Genomic DNA, 9,032 nt, shown 5'->3' with positions numbered 1-9,032 from the left:
CAAAGATTCATGTGTTAAGGACTTCATAGCCAGGATCATGCTATTGTAGATTGTGAAAACTCAAGAAGGTAGAGCCTTCTGGGAAGTCCCTCCATCATTGCGGCATACCCTAAGGGAAACTATTAGGACTTCAAATTCAAAGTTGTTTTCTGCTAACTGGCTCCTGAGGTGTGTGTTTTGTTCTGCCACATGCTCCTGCTGTAAGGGACTGTCTTATGCATGGTGAGAGAGGAGTTTAGTTTCATTTTGTTGCATATGGATTTCCAGTTTTGCCAGCACCATTTGTTGAAGAGGCTCTCATTTCTCCAATGTATATATTTTTGGCAACTTTGTCAAGTATGAGATAACTGTATTTATGTGGGTTTGTCTCTGTGTCTTCTGTTCTGTACCATTGGTCTACATGTCTATTTTGGTGCCAATATCATCTTTTTTTTTTTTTTATTACTAGAGCTTTGTAGTGTAGTGTAAGGTCTGGTATTGGGATGCCTCCTGCTTTTCTCTTCTTGCTAAGGATTATTTGGCTATTCTGGGTCTTTTATTTTTCCAAATGAATTTCATGATTGCTTTTTCTATTTCTATAAGGAATGACGTTGGAATTTTAATTTTAATTGTATTGCATCTGTATAACACTAAAAATATGGAATGCTTCACGAATTTGCATGTCATCCTTGTGCAGGGGCCATGCTAATCTTCTCTGTATCATTTTAATTTTAGTGTATGTGCTGCTGAAGTGAGCAGTGAATTTACTTGTGTATCACCTTGCTCTACATTAATCTTCGTGAGCTTTAGGTTGGGACATTTATTTTGGTATCTCCAGGGCCTAGCACAATATCTGGTTGACAGTATGCATACAGTAAATGTTTTGTTAAAGGAATATGTACAGCAAAGGTAGAAATTACACTTCACTGAAATAGTTTGGAAGTTAAAGAGGAGTCCCAGAAGAGGTGGCAGTTATATTGGACTGAGAATGAAAATTATGAGTGATTAATAGGATGTTCATGGGTGGAATACATTCCAGAGAGGGGCAGAAACAATTCAAATTTCTTTCCTGAAAAATAGCTATACTGTATAAGAAATTAAAATGATAAATTTGTGTTTCACCTCCATTTTTTATTCTACTTGTGTTTTGGAAGAAATATTGAGGGAGAAGGAGCCACAATAATGGCAAGTAGGTCAAATTCTGCTCCATTTTTGTCTAGATCCAAAGAAGGCATTCCATGAAATCTTGTTCTTTCATCCTTTTGTCTTAAAAACAAAAAAAGAAGAGAGAGAGAGAGAGAGAGAGAGAGAGAGAGAGAGAGAGAGAGAGAGAGAAGAAGAAGAAGAAGAAGAAGAAGAAGGAGGAGGAGGAGGAAGAGGAAGAGGAGGAGAGAGGAGAGAGAGAGAGATCCATGCTATGGTTCACCTAGATTAATCTTTAAGAGAATTTCACATGAAGATAGATTGTTTTTTATAAATAAATTTTATTGACATCATGGGTTCAGCAGTAGGTACTAAATAATGAATCAAAAGCTCAAAAGCCTTAATAATAGCAAAACAACCACCAGCTGAACCAGAAAGTTATTAAAATGGCATCATGCTTACATCTCCAATTAGTTTACCTACATATGTGATCAATTAAGTTAGATCCTCAAATTAAATCCCAATTATGTTTGTTTACTTCTCTTTAAGAGATATTCAGTAAAGTCCAACTGGAAAATCAGACATTCATTTTTTTTCCTTAGGCGCTTTTTAGCAACATTTTAATTAGAAAAAAAGTTTAGTTACTTGATAAAAATAATTAAAATGTCCATAAAAATCTACTTATTTTTGCCATTCTTTAAGCTCTTTTCAGGCATCTAGAAGACACTATACATGAAAAAGTGGCCTAAGCTTGCTTATGTGACTTTTAATATCAAAACATTATTATTTAGTTCTCCAAGTCCCTATAGAATAAGCTTCTAGTATTTTAGTGAAAAAATAGACATGCCAGAAATTGTGCCAAGTATAGATGTATACAAACTTATAGAAAAGCAAATGCTCTGTACCAATACTGAGGATTCTTTATCAGCTATCTATATTCTCTTTTTTATGGACATTTTAGTTATGCTAAAATAAATTAAAGGAAAAAGAAGTAAAAAGGCAGCTATAATTAAACTCATAGAATACACTAGCACTTAATAAAAGTGTGAATAGATATTCTCACAGTACCGTAACCAGGAATCATATTGAGAAGGGCCCTATTGTCTGACCTCACAGCTTGGGGAGTCAAAAGCCCCTGAATTTTTCTGACTTTGGAATCCCACAGTAATATCACTGTACTAGCTCAGCAGGCAGCAGCTCTGAGAGTCAGGTCAGAATGGCTGAGGGACTATGAAACAAACTTCCTGAGATTTCTGTGTGGTGGGAAACTGGACTACAGTGTGTAGGAGAATGCAAGGTGTTTCCCTTTGGAATTTGTGGTTCACTGGGCCAGCTACTGGAGTCCATGGAATGAGCAGTCATGAGTGACTGCATGTTGAAGCCGTGGCTGGGAACACCCGTATTGTGGGATCACATGGAACCCACTGTTGCCCACCCCCTCACCCCCCACACAGATCTTTGAGACTTTATAGCCCCTCTCTGCCCTTAGGGACATATGGGGTTACACTGCTCAACTGATGCTACCCCAGACCTCTGAGTGTGTAGCACAGAATCTCTGGGAAGAATCTTTGGAAGTTCTGCATTTGACCCTAGCTCCTTTGACATGCTATAGCATCGGTGTCTCCCCAGCTCTCTCTGTGTGTAGTCCAAATAGTTTGGAGAGAATGTCTATCTGGGGAGATCTCCATTCAACCCTAGCTCATTCCAGTGTGCAAAGCATCTGAAAGGTATTCCAACTGCCTACAGCCACAAATCATTCCTGCTAATCATCCTATGAGTACCACAAAAGAATATAGATGAGGGTGAATAACAAACACCTTGAATCTTCTCTGTCTGAGGGACACACAGACTAAAAGACATGGAGAGAAGCTTTGATAGTTACAGGTCAGAAATATGCATTCTTGCCTATTCATTCTAGCACCTTAATGGAGAGAAAATTTTTCCTTTTTCGGAATATTTTTGTTGTTGTTGTTACTATTTTGTGTTTGCTTTTTTCCTTTTCTCTTTTTTAGAAATATTGAATCTCTCTTCTTTCTTCTTTTTTTCCTATTTCACTTTTCCCTTGTTTTCCTTTTAATTCTCATTTTATTTTTTTTTATTCTTTATTTTTCCCATTTTTTGCTTTTATCCAGTTTTTCTTTTTTTTTTTTCAAAAATTAATTTTTTTAATCTTTTATTTATTTTACTTATTATTTATTTCATTTTATTTTACATTGTTTTCCCCCTTTCTTTTATGTTGTCTGTGGTATTGCTATCACTGTTATTTTTATTTGGTTATATTTTTATTTCTCTATTCATTTCTTTTTCTTTTCTTGAATTCTTCCTTTGCAGTGCTGGGGATTGAGCCTGACCCTTCATGCCTAGTTTGAAGGTGATCTGCCACTGGACTCTACTGCCAGCCCAGCTGAGAGGAGTTTCAGTTGGCCTCAGCCAGGATCCAGTTCTGCTTGAACCTTGGCTTATACATCAACTTAAAAACAGGGGGATAAAGGTCTATAGTGATAACCCATGTCAAAGTAGGCACAGCTGGGAAGGAATTTGAAATCCCACTCCTGGACACTCACCCCATAGCAATAGCAAAGAGAAATAGCACAACTTCTGGGAGAAACCACATTAGGGAGTTTATCTCACCCAGGTCAGAAAGGTGAAGTTTTTTTTTTTGTGTGTGTGTGTGTGTATGTGTATGTATATATATATATATATTGCTGGCAAAGGATGTGAAGAAAAACAATTCTTATATAATGTTGGTAGGACTGTAAGCTAATACATCCACTATGGAAAATAGTATGGAATTTCCTCAGAAAAGTTAGAACTTCCATGTGATCCAGCTATTCCAGCTATGAAACTTCTGGTTATATAACTGAAGGAAATGAAAGTAACAAACAAAGGAGATGCTTGCACACTCATATTTATATTCACAGTAGTGAAGTTCTGGAACCAGCCCAGGTGTGCGTTAACAAATAAATGGATAAAGAAAATATGAAATATATTTATATATACCCTTACTATACTAAAAAAAATACAGTCACACACACACACACACTATGCTGAAAAAAAATATATATATATTTTTACCCCACCCCCAGTGGAGTGTTACTCAGTCATAAAGAAAAACAAAATCCTGTCATTTTCAGGGAAATGAATGGAACTGGAGGGCAACATGTTAAGTGAAATAAGCCAGACACAAGAAGACACATATCACATATTTTCTCTTATATGTGAAACTTAAAAGGGGTGGGAGAGAAGGAGGGAGGGTGAAAGTGAACTGAAAGTAGAATTATTAGGGAAGAAGAAAAAACAGGGAGAGAAAGAGCGGGTAGAGAGAAGGTGGACCTGATCAAGGCAATTTATGTGTGTATATAAATGTTCCAGTGAAATCCATAACTTGTACAATTAATATTTCAATAATTATAATAAAAATAAATTTAAAAATGCAATCACAAATAAAGTGTCCAATAATATAAAAGAGTATGTATTCTCAGATTCAAATGTAAATTATAAAACTTATGCAACTCTTGTATGCCTTATTAACAATTAATATTAACTCACTAAATACATTATTCTTTTATTCAATAAACGTTAAAAACCCATTATGTGCCCTGCACTTTTGTATTTTCTGTGTATAGAACCCTTGATAGAAGCTTTCAGGAAAGAGAACACACATGACACATTTCTTTCATTAAGCAATCTTCCAATATAGGGTACATATGGCAAAAGCATGCACAAAATCTATAGACAGAAATGGATTGGTCATAAAAGATACACTCCTATTTCTTCTTATTATTATAGAGAATCTGTGTGGGAAGTTTATTCTCACAAGGATAGTCAGAGACTGAGAATCCATTATACAGAATGCGATCATTTCTGTCACACCCCACTAGCTTGGAGTCAAGGGGCCATGGGATAGAAGGGGAAACACCAAGGTCAACACAGAAAAGGCCAATGAACTTGTCTTCAAAATAACTTGCATAGATTTCTTTGTCCTTATAAAACTTTCAACTTTTCCTTTGTTCTCTGGACATAGCAGACACCAGTGGCTTATGCATACATGTCTTCAATTATAATCTTGTTCTTTATTCTCAAGTAAGATTTCCTTTATTAGGAATTAATCTTTATATTTTAGCTTGATTTTGACATGACTTATAATATACATGTTGTTGAGTTATAGCCTCATCTGAATACTGACAGGATTTTTCACATGAATGAACCAGAAACACTTCAAAGTTAAAACAAACAAACAAATAAACAACAATAACAACAACAAAAAAAAAACCAAGCCTGATGCAGTGGTGCACACCTGTAATTCCAGCGGCTCAGGAGGGTGGGACAGGAGAATTGCAAGTTCAAAGACAGCCTCAGCAAATTGAGGTATTAAGCAACTCAGTGAGACCCTGTCTTTTTGAGTTGCTTAATGACTTGTCATCTAAAGGATAAAGTTCCACCCCTTCACATTCTGTGTAATTTTGTTCTTGATTTTTGTCCTTGCCTAACTCTGTAGCCTCATCTCTTAGCAATCTCTGTACCAAAATATTTGTTAGAAATACCAAACTGTACATTATCTTTTCTCAAAATTCTATTGCTCTTCTCAGAATCACCAAATCCAATAAATCATCCTGTGACCGCTGCCAACTAGCTAAGTGATGTTGTTTTCCTGTTTCTAGAGAAGACCTTGTGTCTCCTACTATGTTGCTACATTCTTTTATAGTAGATTGTCACATCTACTTCGCCCACCAGATTGTGAGATATTTCAGGTAAGGAATGTTTTGGTCATTTTTTTTTTTGGTATCTGCAGCTTTTATCTTATAGTGTCTAATAAAAAGTAAGCACTTAATGGACTGGACTTGGAGAAATAGGAAAGATTTTAATGAAAGCAGCTCTTCCCCTTTATAAAGACAGGATAATATGCCCTGAAAGGATTAGAAAATAAACATTTTTCCCAGTGTACCCATAAAACAAGGAAAGCATTTTCTTTTTCTTTATCTAAATTTTATTTTTACACAAATGGAACACAACTTTTTCATTTTTCTGGTTGTACACAATGTAGAGTCATACCATTCATGCAATCATACACACACACACACACCCTCCCTCCCCCTCCTCTCTGCCCAATCCAAAGAAGGGAAGCATTTTCTATAACAGTGTTAAACCACTGAAGAACTCAATGAGACTAACATAGTCTAACTTAGATTAGAGAATCAAGTTGATAAAAAAACTCTAATGTACTTATGATTTAATAATACTCAAATATCATTTTTAGTTGCATCCAATTGTCAATGTACAATTGAATTATCAACTTCATAAGAAGCCTATTTTGACTCCCAGCATTTTATTTTATCATCATTCCTTGGATCTCTCTCAAAGAGAAAGTATAGGGGCAATAGAAGAAGGAAAAATGATTCCATTTTGCTAATTATTATAAAGTCTACTCTGATGATATATGTTGAAATCATCTGATTAAATAAGAACTTTATTTATAGATTTAAATGTGTATGATAATCTTTCATTTAATTGCATGATGGCAGCAGTGTCACGGGGCTTCTGATGGCCAGGAAAGCATTCAATTTCAGAGGCTTTCTTTCAGAAAGCAAACGCAAAATTAAGCATACAAAATGAAGTACACAAGCCTGAAGAGTCATTGCCAGTGAGGCATCCTGTAATTTAAGATTCATTCACTCCGTGATAAATCTGTATGTGTTAGAATTTCAATAGTGATTATCAAAGTATTATTCATTTTGACCATTTCTTGTGTTCATTTCAATAATACTCCCCTTGGATATTGGCTCAGGCATGCTGGTATGAAATCAGCTATGTTGAAACAGTCAATGAAATCACTGATTCAGGATTCTAGTTAAAAACTGGGATCAAAATGATGGATAATTAGAGTAAAAATAATAATGAATCAAAATGATGAATAAAGGACTGATGTTCCTTTGAATCAAGAAATTCTAGCTCGTAATTTCTATGACACACCCATACTCAGAAAAGCCACTTTCTGCTCCCATGCTCGACTTCTATCACACCGTTGCAGACACCAGCACATCAAGGCTATATTACTTGTGTTCAAGTCCATAAGTGTGTAAAATAACCCAAAAGTTCAAGGTGACATGACATCCTAGAAGTCACAAGTTGCTTGCAAAACTAGCACAATTTGCTAATCTAGTGCATAGGCACCAAAAATATCCCAGAGAGGAAAACAAAACAAAACTCTGCATCTTATCACATTTACTGGAATCATCAAACCCATCTCTTAAAATAGTTTTTATTTTTATAATGTTTTCTGATTTACAGAAAAATTGAGATGATACAACAAAGATATTTACATGCCACAAAACAAAATTTTCCATTTCTAGTAATATTATTCAATAAGTATGTTACATTGTTATAATTGACACAGAAATATTGATACATTAGTAATTGAAGTCCATAATTTATTCAGATTTCCTTATTATTTTTGGATGTCCTGTTTCTACTTCATAATTCTTACTAGCATATCACGTTTTTCTTGCTTTGCATGTCTCTGTAGGCTCCTCTTGTCTGGGATTCAGATTTTCCTTGGTTCTGATGCTCCTGATGGATATTTTGTATGTTGTCCCTCTAGTTACCTTGCATTATTAGATTGTGGGAATGTGTTTTAGGAATAAGACTATAGAGCTTAAGTATTAATCCTATCATATCATTTTAGGAGTACATGACACACCATGGTTTATCACCACTAATGTCACTCTTTATCACTGCCTGTGGTGGTATAGGTCCAATTTCTACAGTATAAAGTTAATCATTTCTTCTTCCTATTTCCTATTGTATTCTTTGAAAGGAAGTCTCTGTGCACAGCCCACATGAGAGGAAGGGAGACATGTTACCATTCCTTAAGGATAGAGTACCCACATGAATTCTTTGGAATTTTTCTGCATAGGCAAATTTTTCTTATCCCTGATTATTTATTTATTATATCATTTGTTTATTTAGCATGAAGAATGAGTATTGAGTTTATATTTTGGGTAATAATGTAACATCGCTTCATGTTGCTTGACTTATTCCTGCTTTGGCCATGGGGACTTCCCATCTGAATCTCCTGTGTCTCTTTAACATATTTTCATCAATATCTTTTTCTGATTTTTTTAATATCCTTCTGAATTTTCTGGATATTCCAGGCTTACCTTGTATATTTTCCGCTCACTCTTAAAATTAGCTATTTATCCAAGGAACTTGGTTTCTTTTATTGAAGAATGATATTAGAAACCAAAATCTACTCATGCATGATTGTTGTTTCAGGATTATCATTTATTTAGGCTCATTATCTGACAGGGGAAAATATGTGAATATTTTTACCTGTTTACATACACACATATTTCTATAAGTTTTTCACTGAAACAGTGAGAAACCTGGCTGTCGATATTCGCATTCATTTACTTATTGTTCAATTCTACATCATGTATATAGTATTATCAGAGTTATTAACCCATATCTATATGGTAAACATTGGAACAACTAAAACACAGTGCTTCTATGCAGTTTCCTTTGCTTTAAGCTTTAAAGATTGCACACATTCTCGAAATTACCTTTATAAGTACTCTTCTTGAAACCCCTTTCAATGAATCGCCCCCAACCCACCCATTTGGAACACTGTTAGATTTTCTTTTTACCATTGGCATTCTTTCCTGGAATTCCATAACTTCCTTAATTGCTTTTCATTTGCATACATTAAGCTTCACTATTAGTACAATAACATTTTGCTGGTTTTGATAAGTGCATAAAGTCCACTTATTATTCTATATGATATTCTCACATCCACTGTGAGAATAGCATGTGGTATAGATTAACTACTACCAATTAGCACATTTTAATGAAATAAGCTTGGTTTGGTCACAGAAAATCATTTTTGGGGGCTATCTTTATGTACTTCATTTATG

At 34.9% G+C, this 9,032-nt stretch overlaps 1 non-coding gene across 1 annotated transcript; it reads right to left on the bottom strand.

Moving 5' to 3' along the window:
* Positions 1-631: 631 nt before the first annotated feature.
* Positions 632-738, bottom strand: LOC120892632 (U6 spliceosomal RNA). The gene has a single exon (XR_005737419.1). It is a non-coding gene; the product is annotated as a U6 spliceosomal RNA (small nuclear RNA).
* Positions 739-9,032: the final 8,294 nt, after the last annotated feature.

Source organism: Ictidomys tridecemlineatus, chromosome 9 (assembly GCF_052094955.1).
Source record: "Ictidomys tridecemlineatus isolate mIctTri1 chromosome 9, mIctTri1.hap1, whole genome shotgun sequence".
In the NCBI taxonomy this organism is placed as follows: domain Eukaryota; kingdom Metazoa; phylum Chordata; class Mammalia; order Rodentia; family Sciuridae; genus Ictidomys; species Ictidomys tridecemlineatus.
The sequence above is the reverse complement of the archived record's forward strand: the minus strand, read 5'-3'. Positions and strand labels throughout refer to the sequence as shown.